Genomic DNA, 18211 nt, shown 5'->3' on the forward strand with positions numbered 1-18211 from the left:
CACCCTAAACCTAACTTGAGCCCTAAGAAATCGATTAACTAGGTAATAGAATCCTAGTCGATTTCTACTTCTATTATAGATAAGTACAAAAGATACCTAACTAGAATATAATACATGGAAATAAATCTAAGTCCTAATAAAAATATTACAAGAATAGGACTCTAATTAATTCCAAAATAAACATGGAAAACAAATCTTTGCCAATCTTTAATTTCCACGTATGGCGGATTTCTTCAATCTTCACAAACGGAAATTTGGTGCCAACAGTATCCATTCCCGAGAATAGAGAAATCTCGGTTAGTTATTCATGCATGAATGAGGTTTGGCATCGGGATGAAATAATCATCAATGATGTGTTTGCTTACACAGTAGCTACTGAAATTATATCGAGTGATGATATTGAGCCTCGAACAATTGATGAATGTAAACAGAGGGATGATTGGCCGAATTGGGAAAAAGCAATCCAGGCTGAGTTTGACTCATTGGTAAAAAGGGGAGTGTTTGGGCCGGTAGCTCCTACACCTCCTGGAGTTATACCCGTGGGATATAAATGGGTATTCATAAGGAAAAGAAATGAGAAAAACGAGATTGTGAGATATAAGGCTCGTCTCGTAGCACAAGGATTTTCTCAGCGACCTGGGATTGACTTTGAGGAGACATATTCTCCTGTTATGGATGTTATTACATTCAGATATCTAGTCAGTTTGGTTGTATCCGAGGAACTGACTGTGCAGCTCATGGATGTGGTCACAGCTTATCTATATGGGGATCTAGATACAAATATATATATGAAAGTTCCTGAAGGACTTCGATTACCCGAAGCAATTAGTTCCAGACCACGGAACACGATCTCAGTTAGGTTGAGACGATCACTTTATGGCTTGAAACAATCTGGAAGAATGTGGTATAATCGCCTAAGTGAATACTTGCTCGGAAGGGGATACGTGAACAATGATATTTGTCCTTGCGTGTTTATTAAGAAAACATGTTCTGGGTTTGCTGTTGTAGCAGTTTATGTTGATGATATGAATTTGATTGGGACTCATGAAGAAGTCCGTGAAACAGCCCAACTCCTAAAACATGAGTTTGAGATGAAAGATCTCGGTAGGACTAATTTCTGTCTCGGACTTGAGATAGTACACCGTGCTGATGGAATTTTGGTTCATCAATCGAACTACATCCGGAAGATGTAAAGACGCTTTAATATGGATAAAGCGAAACCATCGAGCACGCCTATGGTAGTCCGATCATTGGATAGGTCGAAGGATCCGTTCCGTCCTGTGAAGGAGGACGAAGAAGTGTTAGCACCTGAAGTGCCGTACCTAAGTGCAATAGGCGCATTATTGTACTTAGCTCAATGTACTCGACCTGATATCGCATTTGCGGTAAATTTGCTAGCAAGGTTTAGCTCAGCACCAACACGCCGCCATTGGAATGGTGTAAAGGACGTATTTCGTTACCTTAAGGGTTCAATAGACATGGGTTTGTTCTATCCCTATGCATCATTAAAGGATGCAAAGCTTGTGGGTTATGCTGACGCTGGGTATCTGTCAGACCCACACAAAGCTCGTTCCCAAACTGGATATGTGTTTACCATTGGGAACACAGCTGTGTCTTGGAGGTCTACAAAACAGACCTTAGTTGCCACCTCATCGAATCATGCAGAGATTTTAGCACTTTATGAGGCAGTGCGTGAATGTACTTGGCTTAGAGCCATGAATGGGCATATTCGAGATTCCTGTGGATTGGCTACCACAGAAGATCCTACGGTCATATTCGAGGATAATGCAGCATGCATTGAACAAATGAAGACGGCTTCATTAAAGGTGACAACACCAAGCATATAGCTCCAAAGTTTTTCTTCAATCAGCAACAACAAGAGCTCAAACAAATAATGATCCAGCAGATCAGAAGTCAGGATAATTGCGCTGATTTATTTACTAAGTCATTACCTAAAGTCACTTTTGAAAAGCATGTTAAGGCTATTGGCCTACCTAGATTATCTGAGCTCACTCCCTTATAGAGATCAGGGGAGTTAACTTGAGGGGGAGTACTCTGTAGGTACTCAGTATCCAGAAGATACCTAGATGCCCTGTTGTACTCTTTTTCCTTTTTGCGGGATTTATTTTCCCACAGGGTTTTTGGTTACCCGCTAAGGTTTTAACGAGGCAATATATGCTGATTGGAAAGATTGTGCGTTGTACTCTTTTTCCTAACCGAGGTTGTTTTTTCCAACTGGGGTTTTATTACTCGGAAGGTTTTAATGAGGCAACATGAAATGCACAATAGTGGTTTTGATAGGAATCCCCAAGAAGGAGTGTTGTAAATAATATGTGTGTGTGGGTTTTCCTAACATAACCACCCAACTCCCCACTAGATCACTAACCTACCCCATGTCTTCCCATTATGTGTTAGTGGTAGAGTAACTTATTTTGTAACTTCTCTTGTAACTCCCGGTGGTTTTTCACCTATATAATGGAAGTCTCCCTCCCCCATATTTACACCCTCATTAATCTCTCTACGGATTTTTGTCTTTGCATTCTCTCTTCATCTTTTATTATTGTTGTCGTAGTTTATTTTCCACAATCATCAAACCGAAGAGCAATACCATTAGGGCGATTTACAACAAAAATTAAATTGTTATATATTTATACAATTTAGCTTGGATGTATTATATGTCAAAAGATTACAAATAATACGAAAATTTGAATTCAGTTTTGATATAAATATTTATAAAAGAAAGTCAAATTCTAAATAAATAAATATTTTTTTTCATAAATTTCACTTTTATTGTAAATAATATGCACCAAATCCCCTTGACTTATGAAAAACTTGCATTAATTCCCCTTAATAGTTAACGGTGTTAATTGTTAAATGAATAAGAGATTTCATGTAATAAAAAATAAAACACAGGGGATTCTACGAAATAAAAATAACACATGGGGGTTTGATGTAGGTTTTCCATAACACATAGTTATGGAGTTTACCCCATTTTTCCCTAAAAACTAATTTTTGATGGGCATCATGAAACAAAAATAATATTTTAAAGAGGCAATGTGCAAAAAAATAATATTTTTAAGGGGCAACTTGCAGCAACAATAACATTTAAAGGGCCAATGTGCAACAAAATCCATCGGAATTGCGCAATCGGTGCAATATGCAACAAGAATAACATTTTTTTAAAGGGGACATTCACTTTTTAAAATATTGAGGGGTTAAAGTGAGAATTGTAGAAATTTATAGGAGGCAATGTGCAATATTCCCTTAAAATAATGCATGCTTCATGGGAAACGGACGGTCGACCTTCTACACCGACCCCACAACGGCTTAGCAAATATGGACATTGATCATTTCGAAACAGAGGCTGCTAAAGAGATGCTACTCAATCCAGTAAGCTCCTTCGATGCGGAACGTCGTAAACTGAAACTTGATATATTAGTGACACAAAGTACTATCCTTGTCAAGACTGGTTTTGCCGATATTTTAGATGGTCAAATATATGCATGCACTGTGATAATAATAGATGGTAGAGTAGATGCTGCCGATGTGGGAAAACGATGAAGAAAGAAGTTTGTACCGAGAAGTTTCAAGAAGATGGTGATAATGGAGTTTTTAGGATTAACACAGTTTATTTCTTTATCTCCTATGATTTGCTAATTAATGTGGCAGTACCCACAGTGCACTCTCTCAGAAATCTTGGCATTACAAATACTGATGGTGGTGAGCTAATGAATATGACTTTTGGATTCAATGAGGTTAGTTAGTGTAGAGTTTATTGCAAATAGTACCCTTGTGCTGTATCGAATTACTAAAAAACTATCGGGTGTCAATTTATTGGCAAAAAGCCCCCTATGATTTAAATTTGTATTTAGCAATTAGTAACATGTTTAGGTGGTTGTGTGCTAAAAATATTGAATCATAGGGTTGGTTTTGTCTATAAAATAATATGAGGTACTTTCCAGCAATGTGGGGTAGTAACTGCAATAAATCAATTTAGTGTATGTCTTGATTTTTTTTTTTTTTTTTTGAGGACCTTTAAATTGATGAATGCTATAATGTATGTTTTGATTTTTAATATTCCTTGTCTGCCTTAGGTTAGATTTGTTGAATTGGTCGTTTCTGTCGTGGACTCCACTAACCGACATTATACTCAACAAAAGAGAAGGTAACTCAATCAAACCAAACTCCGAACCGGAATATTATTGAGTCATGAAAAGCGTAACTAATCTTATTGACGACAAGTATCTATCGACTCCCGATATTAAAACTGTTTGATAGACCTATTCCGATTTTGGAAATTAATCAACCTGTTACAATTTACGCGCAAGGTGACCGAAATTATGTTAATGTTGTTAAAGGACCAAAAATGTGCACGGTGAGCGATGATTTAACTTTCATTTGTCGATGTTTGTTTCATTTATTATGTTCACTTGAGGAGAGTTCATTTGTTTTTGAAGGGTTTGAGCATACTGAAGGCATCTCTTACATCGGCTTATGCTCTAACCGATACCCTGAAGATCAATCACATGTTAAGGAAACAACCTAAGCAAGAACACTAATAAGGTTGTTCATGGATTTGTTATGTCGGTGGTCTTACTTGTAATGTTGGCATGTTTTGTGTTTTTCTATAATTACATTAATCCTTTTATGATCATTTGATCGTTAATATGCATATTGTTAAGGTCTCGTTTGGTTGTGGAGATTATACATGATTGATTAAATAATTGGATTTTATTTGTTGTTTGGTAAACCCAATAATTTTTCGGCTTAACAATACAATTGGGTTTTCACAAGATTATTTATTATTATTTTGACCAATTTTATATCACGAACCAAACGGGACCTAAGTATACTGAAAATGCATTGTGCGGTACTCTCCGAAACAATGTTAATTGAGTATGTCCGAAAAGGTAATTCAAGAAATATTATGGAATATATTTCATATCAATGGATTCCAATTGACAAAAATCATGCCAATATTAATCTAGGCATGCACAACGTTTGTTGGATATTATCGGATTTGAATCGGTTCACTTATGGTTTGATACAAAATAAATTAGTTTCGAAATGGACCCCGACTTGTGGATTTGATTTGGATCAAATTCAATGCGGATCTACTATCATTTTCCATCAATCAGATGAAATGGAATACGTACCAATGGATTCACTTCATCATTTGAAAAATAAAGAATCAGCATAACTGATTTCAGTAATTTTGTAGTTCATTATAAAGAGAAGAGAAAAATATAACAAAAAACTGCAAATTTAAAAATAAATAAAATAAAATAAAAATTTTAAAAATATTTTAGTCGATATAAAGAATATTGTAATTGATTCTGAAATTTATTGATTTTGAAAATTTATTGATTTTGAAAAAAAGAACTGAAAATTAATATTAGAAAAAAAATTTATTTATTCATTTATTTATTTATTATTATTATTATTATTATTATTATTATTATTATTATTATTATTATTATTATTATTATTATTATTATTATTATTATTATTATTATTATTATTATTATTATTATTATTATTATTATTATTATTATTATTATTATTATTATTATTATTATTATTATTATTATTATTATTATTATTATTATTATTATTATTATTATTATTATTATTATTATTATTATTATTATTATTATTATTATTATTATTATTATTATTATTATTATTATTATTATTATTATTATTATTATTATTATTATTATTATTATTATTATTATTATTATTATTATTATTATTATTATTATTATTATTATTATTATTATTATTATTATTATTATTATTATTATTATTATTATTATTATTTAATAAATAAATAATTACATTCCTTTACTATGATTATTACATTTCGACTAACTTGACCATCGGAGTGCCAACGCCGAAAACATACCCTCCGACACCTTTTTTTTTTGGCAGTTGAGAGAAGGTAGTGTTTCGGGCCACGGAACCCCAAAGCCCCTACTTATAAAGCCCATATCTTATTTGACCAACTGGGCCTCATCAGTTATATTTTTCAAACTCATACACCACCAATTTAACAAGCCGCAGACGTATTCGGATTAGTCTGTCTCAAGTGATTCAAAATTTCCTTCGATTTCACGTGACTGTTTTTCAGTAAGTTTGTAACTTCTCGTTGCTCTTGAGTCAATCGACTTAATGAACGTATTCCTTGTTGATATTTATGAGGATTATAATTATGATTATGATTGCCATTTTTTTATGGTAAGACGCCATAATCCATCACAACCCTCTTTACCCAATAGGGCAAAAGGACACATGCACTTCATTGAACCAAACTTCCGACTTGTTACGACACCGACATTTTTTCCTCGTCCTTTATAGGCCCTTTTACACGTCAGATATTGTTTACCTTCGTGGAAAGACTGACGTCTAATCTCATGATCACGACTGACGGACATGTTCATCGCCCACTCAACCAGTGCATCTTCACTCTAAAACGTAGTAGAAATTATGAAAAACTGACTGAAATCATGTAACTCGGATGTTTCCGTATGTTCATCAACATTTATGTATACTTTCTGTTTTCAAATCAATAAAGTAAGCAAAATATGCATTATTAAAAAAAAATTAAAATAGTGCTCGCGTGATTTTACGCGGGTACCGACTCAGGTCTCGCATATATTCACATGACCACTGAGAAGGTGCTTGCGTAATTTAACACGAACAAAAAAAATAATATATATATATATATATATATATATATATATATATATATATATATATATATATATATATATATATATATATATATGGTAAAAATCACACGACCACAAGAAAAAAAATTCTTCAAGTACTCGTATATCACACGAGTACTTGAAGATTCGAGAAAAAACGAAAACATTAACTCCGGGTCTATACGCGTTGGATCCATTTCATAAATTGTTGAATATCTAATTTTTGTTGAATTGAATGTTCAAATTCGCTTTTTAAAAGATTATAGGATTTGGTAAAAAAATGTAAAATGGGAAAAACTTAAAGTAAAAAGGTAAAAAATTATGGTAAAAAATGCTTGTACGCTAAAATGGCGCCTGCGTATATAACCACCCTTAAAATAACTATTGAAAATAATCGAATATTAGAACTACTAAACATCATTTTTATTTTTTACTTTGGGGGTACTATGCTAAAAGTCCCTCAACATAAACCTAATTTGAAATGGATAACAACCTCAAATGAAATATATTAGCTAAATCCTTGGTTCAAAATAAAATTTGACCCACGTCCTTTTATTTTTGTTTAACTCGAAAATACCCTTAATATAAATAATAATAAATTAGGTTTTACTCTCATTAATCTCTTTCCCCTCTTTTTTTCCCAAACACCCCGATCCGGTCGTGTCTCTCTTCTTTTGAATCGTTTCAACTTTCACCTCTTTCTCTACTTCTCTCATATTTTTGCAAACTGAGGATTTCGGTGCCATCAAAATTGGAGGACCCAATCCAGATCTGCCACGGAGGGTTAGAGAAGGCTGAAGGGGGGGATGGGAAGATTTGGAAATTTCGAGGTTCTTGGAGACCTCGGCGGTGATGCGGCACAGGGGGCGGATATAGAAGGGAGCAACGGAGGTGGTAATGACGGCAGTGGTCGTGTTTATAGAGGTGATGGTTATGGTGGGGATGGCCATTGGAGACGGTGGTTGAGATTAGATCGACGGTGGGTGGTGGTTGATTAATGTAGGGTTTTTTTACGACGCTAGGATTTTGGTTGACTGCTAGGGTTTTGTTGATAGGAGTTGGCGGCGGCTGTTAGGGTTTGGCGACGGCCGCGAGTTTGTTTTGCTGCTAGGATTTTGAATAGTACGCTGTAGGAAAGCATAGTACGCCGTAGTATATCATAGTATACCAATATATTATATTACACTAGTATATTATAGTATATCGTAGTATATCATAGTCTACTACAGTATTGACAGCAAATAAAATAAAAAAAAATACGTAAATTAAATTAAAAAAAAACTAAAAACATATTTGTTTGTAATTTTCAGTATTATATAGAAAAGAGGAATTTTATTTGTGTTACAAATAAAGTAAGAAATGCTAAAATGTTGAAAGAAAAAAAAACGTATTTTCTGTAAAAAAAAAATGAAAATATTAGATCAAAAATGAAAATATTAGATGCAAACTAAAAAGATGATAAATGCAATTTGAATTTTACTTAATGCATAATTCGAATTTTACTTAATGCATAATTCGAATTTGTGAGTGGAAGGGTATTTTAGGAATGAATTTTATAAAAAGATATGTAGCAAATGTTTAGTTAAACTTGTCATTTAATTCTAATAAGTTTTGCCACTAAAAACTTATATCCTAAGCCCCTCTACTTTTTAGTTGCGTTCACAAATACGCCCTTGTCTAATACTAAACACAAATTCTATCAGGGTCCATTTGGATAGAGGGATTTGGGGAGGAATTTGATTTGGGGAATGGATTTGAAATGACTCTAATTTTGGAGTCATTTGAAATCCACCAATATTGCTCCAAAAATAACTAAAAATGAGGGGTGGGGATTTGAAACCCATCTCCAAATCCCTCAATTCAAACAAGTTCAAGAGATTTGTTGTTATGGATTTTAAATCCCTCCCCCAAATCCCTCCATCCAAATGCACCCTCAAAGTGCATTTGAATTTGAATATAAGATTCGGTCCAAATAATTTAAATAACTTCACCAATATCACTCAAAATATAACTCAAAACAACCATTTCGAGGGAAGTATGAAAGTTTAACTTATCCTAAAATGTGAGATTTTTGCTTGAATGACATTGATAAAAACAATACAAAAATTACAATTTACAACAGACAAAAATTTCAATTGCCAAACCTACCCTCAGCCTCGCGCAAAGGAGGTCAAGCCGCCAGTACGTCATCATTAGCTACCACCCCTCTTAATTTTGAAAAACCCAGCCCACCGAACTCCACGCGCTGCTTTTTCCACGCGCCGCCGCAAATCATCAGATCCTACTCCCAACATATGGAAAATTCGAAGATAAATCGGAAAATTCAAAATAGCAACACACGCAATTCGGCGCGTGCGTAACAACTAACTATCATCATATGGTGCAGCCGCAGAAGACGAAGAAGAAGCAGAGGAAGGACACAAGCGCGACGGACTCCACGGCGGAGACAACGGACCAGATGACGTCATCAACCTCCGGAAGACGCAGGTGTGGGGCCCACCGCCCGGGGTCGAGGGTGCTGCTCCAGCTCCAGATCGGCGGTGGCGTCAAGTAGGAAGCAAAGAGAGGCGGCCACCGGAAAAGCGACGCCGAGAGGGAGATGCTGGCCTCCAGCCACCGGAAAGCTGACGTCCACTGCGCCATAAATATCTGAACTCAGGTTCCGTTCCGTATGATAGCAGAATATATACTACTAATGGATGTGCTTTGTGTTTGGGGAGATTGGAGAACAAAATAATTATAAAGGAGTGTTGGATTAATCCTGACCGTTGATTTGTTTTTTCACGGTGAAGAGAGATCCCGCATTTAGGCACGCCTCGTTGCAGTCTTGTCTGTTTTCCTTTGGTTTTCATATATTTTTTTCTTTCTTTTTTTTTTTTTTTAGTTTTTTTGGATTAAGTTATGGGAAAAAAATGAGCAACTTGTAGAAATCTTGAATTTTTTTAATTTTAATATTAAAAAATGATATGAAAATCCTTTATTTTTTGCCCAACATGTAGGTTTATTTTTATAAGGAACATGTGATTATATTATCTAAAAAAATCAGTCAAATTGTTGATTTTGACTTGTTCGTTCACCATGAAAAATCTAATTATACTTCACCGTGAAATATAATATAATCGGTAGGGATATGTAGGTAGTATTGGAATCTGTTTTCGTTTCACTTTTATTCTTTTTTCCGGACAAAAAATCGTGTTTATTTAGCTTTTCAAAAAAAAATTCAAAACAATTTCTAATGTTTCTTTCTCTTCATACATGATTTGATTGTTAGAGCCTGCAATACAAAAATTTGACTGCTACAGTAAAATATAGTCTCCCTAAAAAACAAATAAACGTTCCTTTATTTTTAAAATATTTCTTCTAAAATACATTTATTCAAATAAGTTTAAACATGATTTGACTGCTACTCTGTATTTTGTGTAATTTCAAAAAATAAATAACTTTACGTTCATTCTCTCAAAGTATATTTTCCCAAAATAAAGTAAAATTACTCCCAAATTTTATTCCAAACATTGCACAAGGTTTGGTGATTTAAAATTAAATTTAGTATTTAATTTTAAACTTTGTTAGATGAATGACTATTTAGTATCCATTATTTACTTTTCTTTATTATATACTCCCTCTATTCCATTTAATTATCTTTTTGGGTTAATTCACATATAGTAAGAAAACTAATAAATGTGTATGGATTCTTGAAAAATCATAATAAATTGACTAAAAACCCACTTTTATCAAATGTTTAATCATTAATTCTCTTAAGAGTAAGAAGGGTATAGTTGAGAAAACACAATAAATACTTTAATCTTAAAGTGACAATTATTTTGAAATGAAAAAAAATTCTCTAGAAAAACAATTAAAATAGAATGGAGGAAGTAAAATTTATAACGCGTAATATGATTATTTGACTTCATAAACAAGGGAAGTTAAAAGAGACTTCCACAAGATTAGATAAATTTTCAATACGTGATAAGAAAGACACACAGGAAGATAAGATTATAAAAGAGAAATTTAGTTGAACAATTCAAAGTCAAATTTATGTATTATATTGCATGCTATATATTATCTTAACTAAATAATTTTTTTTTTTTTTTTTTTTTGGTAATGCAGGAACCCGCAGCCAACCATATAGGAGCACTGGGTAAACCTACACTCTCGTATAATAGCTTGCAAACCATACGAGAGATGTAAACCACACTAGGCTTACATCTCTCGTATGGTTTGCAAGCTATTATACGAGAGTGTAGGTTTACCCAGTGCACCTATATGATTGGCTGCGGGTTCCTGCATTAAAAAAAAAGTGTAGAGAACGTGTTCTTACCCACAACATTCAAATTTAGGTTTACAATATTGAAATCCTAAATATATGTACAAAAATATTTAGATTATTATAGGTAGAAAAATGGTTGAATAAACCAACTAATTATTGGAAACACCCCTAATTTTACCAATCCAAGTGGCAAAAGGGATTGGCAACTCGGAACATCTTCTGTTCAACATTAATTGAGATTTTTAAAATAATAAATAAAAAAAAGGTCCACTTTCAAAAAAATTTTTGTATTGCGGGTCCACCTTTCTTCATATTTGTCTTGTTTATAAAGTTAGAGTGTGACAATTTTGACATTTGTTCTCACTGGTTTATTAGTTTTTAGTTTTTTTTTTTTCAAATTATAAATTTTGTTACCATTTCAAAATTTCCCGCAAAATCCCCGGTGTGATTTCAAATTTTGGAGCGTGAAATTTTACACCGAAAAATCTGTAAAGGCTGTAATTATGCCTTTTATTCAGGGTTCTATTTGCATTCTGTTAAGAGACGTTAAGATATACCTAGCTATATTCTAAAAATCGGTTCAGGCGTCCGATTAATCAGTCTTCGAGGCGGATGCGGTCTAATACTTTTACGATTTTAGTGTCAATGTTTGAAAATCGGTTTTTGCCAGTGAGTCGGTTTTAGGTGGTTCGAGGCGGTTTGAGGCGATCAAACATTGGAAGCGAGTCAAACTTTGGTGACAAAAGTCGGTCAAAAATCAGTTTTTTTTTCCTTAAATAAAAATAGTTGGGCTTTTGATAAAAAATGAGGATATGTATTATTTTATTTTGTAAATGTTAATTTTTATTTTCAAAGGACCAATAATATATGATTTCAATATTCAAGTATAATTTTGGATGCACAAGATTTTCGTTTTATTTTTATTTTGTAAGGATTTTTATTACATTATGATCTCATTGTTGACATCAAAATTGAGATTAAATTACGAATTAATAGCCTAAATAAATTGGTTATTAATTCGGATCTCGATTAAAGGTCCATAATAAATTTGGGCTTATATCAATTTTGAGATTAAGTTACAAATTAATAATCCAAATAAATCGGTTATTAATTTGAATCTCAATTCAAAGCCCGTGAAGAGTTTGGGCTTTATATCGAAGTCCACACTAAATTTGGGCTCCGCAAATGTGCGATGTGAGTTAACTCAAAATAAGTACTAAATTCTTATTCATTTGGGTTAGCTATTTGGGCTTATAAAATCTAGCCCACGTGAAGTGGCAAGTGGTCAAGCCCACCGGTCCAAGTTTCAAGTCAAGAAACCCTAAAACCGAGTCTATAAAAGTAGGTCTCAAACATATAGAAGGGGACGAGTACAGAAGCATCAAGCAAGGCGTACATCAAGCACTCAAAAGCTCTCAAGTCTTGAGCTCTTGCCACGATGAAGAACAACAACCGCGGAGGTTCTACATCTTCATCAAGGCACCAAATCCACAAGACTTAGAAATCCCCAAATCGATTTCTAGATATTCATATCTACTTCCGCAAATCAACGGTGGAATCAAGCTCTCAATTCAAGAACAAGCTTCGGCCCTTGGATTAAATCTAGGAGAAGAATCATAGGAATCAACAAAGATTGTAACCCATTTTCGTTTTGATTAAAATATATTTATTTGTTCCTATTTTTTCTTGTCTTGTAATTTATTTTGCAGACATTTAAATTTGAGGTTAACAAATTGGCACGCCCAGTGGGACGACTTTGCCTCTCATCTCCTCTCCTACATCGAAGCGCATATCCACGTGTTCAACGATCCAATGGCTCCAAAAAAGAACCAAAACTCTTTGATTCAAAAGGCTACCGAGATTGCCACCGTTGTTGGTTTATCATCCACCGGGGGCAAGATCGAGAATACAACTACGACAAACGGCTCAAGCTCTTCAGGCTCGGAAGAGATCGACTCCAAATCTCAAGCCTTCACCACATTGCCGGTTATGGTGGTTGATGCGACTTCCGTGGATGAGCAATTGGCGCACTTGGCCCAAACAGTGGCCAATCTTCAAAAAGTAGTCGAAGATAAAGACATGAAAATCGCTCAATTAATGGATAAGTTGGAACAGTCAGAGGTTGGGGAGTTTAGCCCGAAGCACGAATCCTACCCGCTTCGTGACGAGAAGGCAAAGCAAGTTGAAGAAGCACATCCCAAGCCGGACTTTGTGCAAGGTGCCACTCATTCTTCGATGTCTGTTGCCACGCTATCTATTCAACAATTGCAAGAGATGATTGCCAATACTATCAAAGCGCAATATGGCGGACCATCTCAAGTCTCACCCATGTACTCAAAGCCGTACACTAAGCGGATCGATGCATTGAGGATGCCAGCGGGGTACCAAACCCCAAAACTTCAACAATTCGACGGAAAGGGGAACCCCAAGCAACATATTGCTCATTTCATCGAAACTTGCAACAATGCGGGGACTAACGGCGATCTCTTGGTGAAACAATTCGTAAGATCACTCAAGGGAAATGCTTTCGATTGGTATGTCGATTTGGAACCCGAGTCCATCAACAGTTGGGAAGAGATGGAACATGAATTCTTGAATCGCTTCTACAGCACGCGTCGTACTGTGAGTATGATCGAGCTTACCAACGCGAAGCAGTGGAAAGATGAACCGGTTGTGGATTACATCAACCGTTGGCGTGCACTAAGTCTAAATTGCAAGGATAAGCTATCCGAAGTGTCAGCGATTGAGATGTGTATCCAAGGGATGCATTGAGGACTTCTCTATATTCTTCAAGGAATTAAGCCCCGAAATTTTGAAGAATTAGCTACTCGTGCCCACGATATGGAATTGAGCATCGCTAACCATAAAAGCGATTTTACCGTGGACAGTCAAAGGATAGAAAACAAAGACTCGAGAAGAGGCGATAAATTCTCTAGGATTGCTGAAGAGTCTATGGCCATCAAGGCAGGTAGTGTGAAGATTCAATCGAAGAAGAGAGACGAAATAGAGGAAAATCAACGTATGTTCAATGATAGACGTCAACCTACATTGAAAGAAATGCAAGAAAAAGAATACCCGTTCCCGGACTCTAACGTCTCGCAAATCTTTGATGCGTTGTTGGAAAAGAAATTGATAGAGTTGCCTGAATCAAAACGCCCCGAGGAGGCCGAAAAGGTAAATGACCCTAAATACTGCAAGTATCATAGAGTTATCGGCCATCCTATAGAAAAATGCTTTGTGGTGAAGGAAAAGATCCTTAGATTGGCCCAAGAAGGAAAAATAATCATAGATACCGAAGATGTAGTCAACACAAATGTTGCTAGCATAGCTCATGCCCGGAGTCCTCGTCAAGTTCTATCCTCTATTATAGAAGAATCGTCGAAATTTCAATTCGGGAGCCTTGAGCCAACCTTTGTGAAATCTTTGCTTCTTGAGAGAGAAATCATATGCAAAGAAGATTCCACACATGTAGTTGATGATGATGGTGAATGGACCCTCGTGACGCATCGACAAAAACAAAGGCGGCGTGCTGAGAAGCTTCACTCATTGAAGCCAATAAAGCTACCTAAATGCACTCACTATGAAAGCGGGATTGAGGATGCGAAAGCATATGGTACCTTACCTAGAAGTTCATTCAAAGGTTCCCGTCATAGTCAAGTAACTTTGGAAGAATTCTTTCCGCAATACTTTCTTCAAGCAAAAGACAAAAGGTTATCGGCCATTTCACGTGAAGAAAAGAGTCAGAAACTTGCTACATGTTGCACAACTATGACGTTTGCGGATGAAGATTTGTTGCTAGGGTCAAAGCCTCATAATCGTCCACTTTTTGTCTCGGGTTATTGCATGAGAAGAAGGTCGACCGCATGCTTATAGATGGAGGGTCAGCGGTCAATATCATGCCAAAATCTACTTTGAAACAAGTGGGGATCGCAGTTGAAGACTTGACTCGTAGTCGTTTGACTATTCAAGGCTTTAATCAAGAGGGTCAACGAGCAATTGGAATGGTTCGATTAGATCTCACGATTGGAGAACTAACCGCCAGTACACTATTCCATGTGATCGATGCAAGGACCTCTTATCACTTGTTATTGGGAAGGCCATGGCTTCACGAAAATGGAGTTGTTCCATCTACCCTTCATCAATGCTTCAAATACTCGAGAAATGGAGAGTTAGTGAAAGTCGATGCTAATACAAAACCATTCACTGAGGCGGAATCACATTTTGCCGATGCTAAACTTTATGTGGACTTAGACTCGGCGCAAGAAAATTTGGTAGTTGAGGACACACCTATGGATGATAGTGGCGCGAAGTTCGAGAAGTTGGCCGCTATAATTGAAGCCCCGGCGTGCAAAATCAACAAGTCCATAGAGAAATTTGATTCGTCGGTATTCCCATATGTTCCTCCGTCATGCCAAAAAGAAGGACAAGTTTTGTTCAGTGATTGTATTTCATTGCCATGTGATGTAGAATCATGTAAAGTGGAATCGAGTCATTGTCAAGTCATCAAGAGGGAGTTGATTATGCCCATCATCTGCTTGAGCCCGTTAGCTCGTGAGAAAACGCCATACGCGCTCGTTCAGCATCAAAGAGCTCAAGGAGAGTTCAATCCAAAAGCATATAATCTCCTAACCAAGTGTGGATACAACTTCTCTAGCTCATCACGATTAGGTGAACTAAAACCTGAGTTAACGAGAGAAAAGATCCACGGACTAAATGAAGCACAAAGAACATTGAGAAGACAAGGTTCCCATGTTGATCAACCTAGAGTTGGTTTGGGATTCACGCCAATTGAACCAGTTAGGATACGCGTATCAAGGAAAGAAGAGTGCGTCAACGTCCAACATATCACCGTAAAGGATGGTGGAAAGCAAAAGAAAAGCACCGATCGTGTTTCTGTTTTTGATCGACTTGGTGCCCCTGTTGCTCGAGCTTCTGTCTTTGAAAGGCTTGGACCTTCTAATTGTGTCTCCAATGTCCATAATAGACTGTCTCCAAGTGGTACATCTGTTTTCACACGTCTTGGCGGCCGTAAAGGGCAACAACAAAGGAAAAGGGACCGTGATGAAAAAATAGACGAATTGGAATTGAGAAGTGAAGCTCAAAGTCCTCTACCACTTCGACCAAATCGAAAAGATTCATCGATCCTGCTTATTGCCATAAATGGAACGGTGAAGGTGAAGCAATGCGTTATCAAACATCATGTTCCTATATGCGAAGATGCTCAAAGTGAAAATGAAGTAGAAGTCAATGTTAGCTCATGTTATGCAAGCGTTGTTGATGAGTTGAATCCAAATCTCGCATTATCCTTGAAGAAACATCTCATTTTGGAGAAGAGAACAAGACAAATTAAAGTGAAATGTTCGCTTGAACTACGTTATGACTTGATCCCTTTAAAGAGGGTACGTAGGCAGCTTAGACCCATATTCTAAGTTCAGTCAAACCAAAAAAAAAAAAAAAAAAAGGTTCTAAGTTGTTCGCTTGAACTACGTTATGACTTGATCCCTTTGAGGAGGGTACGTAGGCAGCTTAGACCCATATTCTAAGTTCAGTCAAACCAAAAAAAAAAAAAAAAAAAAAAAAAAGGTTCTAAGTTGTTCGCTTGAACTACGTTATGACTTGATCCCTTTAAAGAGGGTACATAGGCAACTTAGACCCATATTCTAAGTTCAGTCAAACCAAAAAAAAAAAAAAAAAAAGGTTCTAAGTTGTTCGCTTGAACTACGTTATGACTTGATCCCTTTGAGGAGGGTACGTAGGCAGCTTAGATCCATATTCTAAGTTCAGTCAAACCAAAAAAAAAAAAAAAAAAAATGGGATCCGCTTGGGAGTAAAGTAAGCAAGAAGAGGAAGAATATTTGTGTACAAAAAAAAAAAAAAAAAAAAAGATGCATAGTCCCTATGTAAGAAGCCTGAAACCAATGAAGAAAAATGGGAGGAGGAGCAACAGTATCGCTGTAGACCAAGCTGAGGTGAATCCCGAAGTCCATTCCGTCTTTAGCAACCAATGGTAATTCCACCAAGAATCAAGAGCAGCAGGAAAGCAGAAGCTTATTGGAGGAGCTCAGTATGTGACATCATGCAAGCGGCAACACACCTTCCCTCTATAGGTCTGCCCGTAACAAGTCGTTGTCGCAATTGTGGAAGTATTGCCCCGACTTCATGATAAATCTGAAAATCCTATTCGCCTCCACACCATCAGGTCCATCACTTTGCGCATATTCAAAACCCATCCTGGACGTGTCAATTTCGGTGATGCTTGGGGTGTCTATGTTTGTAATCTCAATCTCCGGCGATAGAACCACGACATACACTCCATATTTGCCCCTCTAGGCGTCATCGTGCGCCGTCGTCTTTTGAAATTGTTCCACTTCCATATGTCGCCGCCGGCTGCCACTCGATAAGCAAGAAAAAAACTTCGCCGTCAACGCAATACTCCTCTATCCATTGAGGTCGCACGTCTCTAATTGCCAGCGCCAGCTCTGCAGGAAATGGATCTGAGGCCCCAAGCTCGCATGTTGTTTTGAGCCGCCTATTTCTGCCGAAGAAATCAATGTGCTGATGCATCCCGTCCTTTCTGACTGACTCATCATCATCTATGTAGATGGAGTGAATCATCTTCGTCTTCGTGCATCACGATATAAAAAAAAAAAAAAAAAACTCCAAGTGCACAAAGTAGCTGTCCTTGTCCAGGTCATCGGAATTGTGGATTCTAGGGTCGACCAAGCCATGACGATGACGACGGTTAGCTGTTGTTGTTCAATGGACTTGCGAGAATTGTGAAAAAAGACGAACAATTGAAGACGTACTGCCGTTGCCAACCTCTGCAGGTGCTGGTCATGGTTTCGACTTTTGAGAAGTAGCCGAAAATTGTGTGGTGATGGTTTCGACATTTGAGAAATAGCCGAAAATTGTTTGTTAAAATCCCTTGACGGCTGTTATCTGCAGATAAAATATGTGGTGATCAATAACGGCAAGCAAAAAAGAAAATAAAAAAAAAAAAAAAAAAGAAATAGAGAAGATTTGTTTTGGTTGATTGCCGAACATGTTGAGGGCATAGCTCCGTGGTTAATGGCGTGAGATATGATTTCAAGTGCCAACCTATCATCGAGCAGAAATACTACCAGAAAAGAAGAAATTCACATACTCATTATTCTAATTCTCTGTGCATGTTGGCAGAACCATAAAATCCCTACTCTTATAATAAGTGATGGTCCGTGAGAAATTTAAATTT

At 36.2% G+C, this 18211-nt stretch overlaps 1 pseudogene; it reads left to right on the top strand.

The window, feature by feature from the left end:
• Nucleotides 1-1205: 1205 nt before the first annotated feature.
• On the top strand, nt 1206-1847 carry LOC148772208 (secreted RxLR effector protein 161 pseudogene; annotated as a pseudogene).
• The last annotated feature ends 16364 nt before the right edge of the window (nt 1848-18211 follow it).

Source organism: Erythranthe guttata, chromosome 2 (genome assembly GCF_056151865.1).
Source record: "Erythranthe guttata isolate IM_541 chromosome 2, IM_541, whole genome shotgun sequence".
Classification (NCBI taxonomy): domain Eukaryota; kingdom Viridiplantae; phylum Streptophyta; class Magnoliopsida; order Lamiales; family Phrymaceae; genus Erythranthe; species Erythranthe guttata.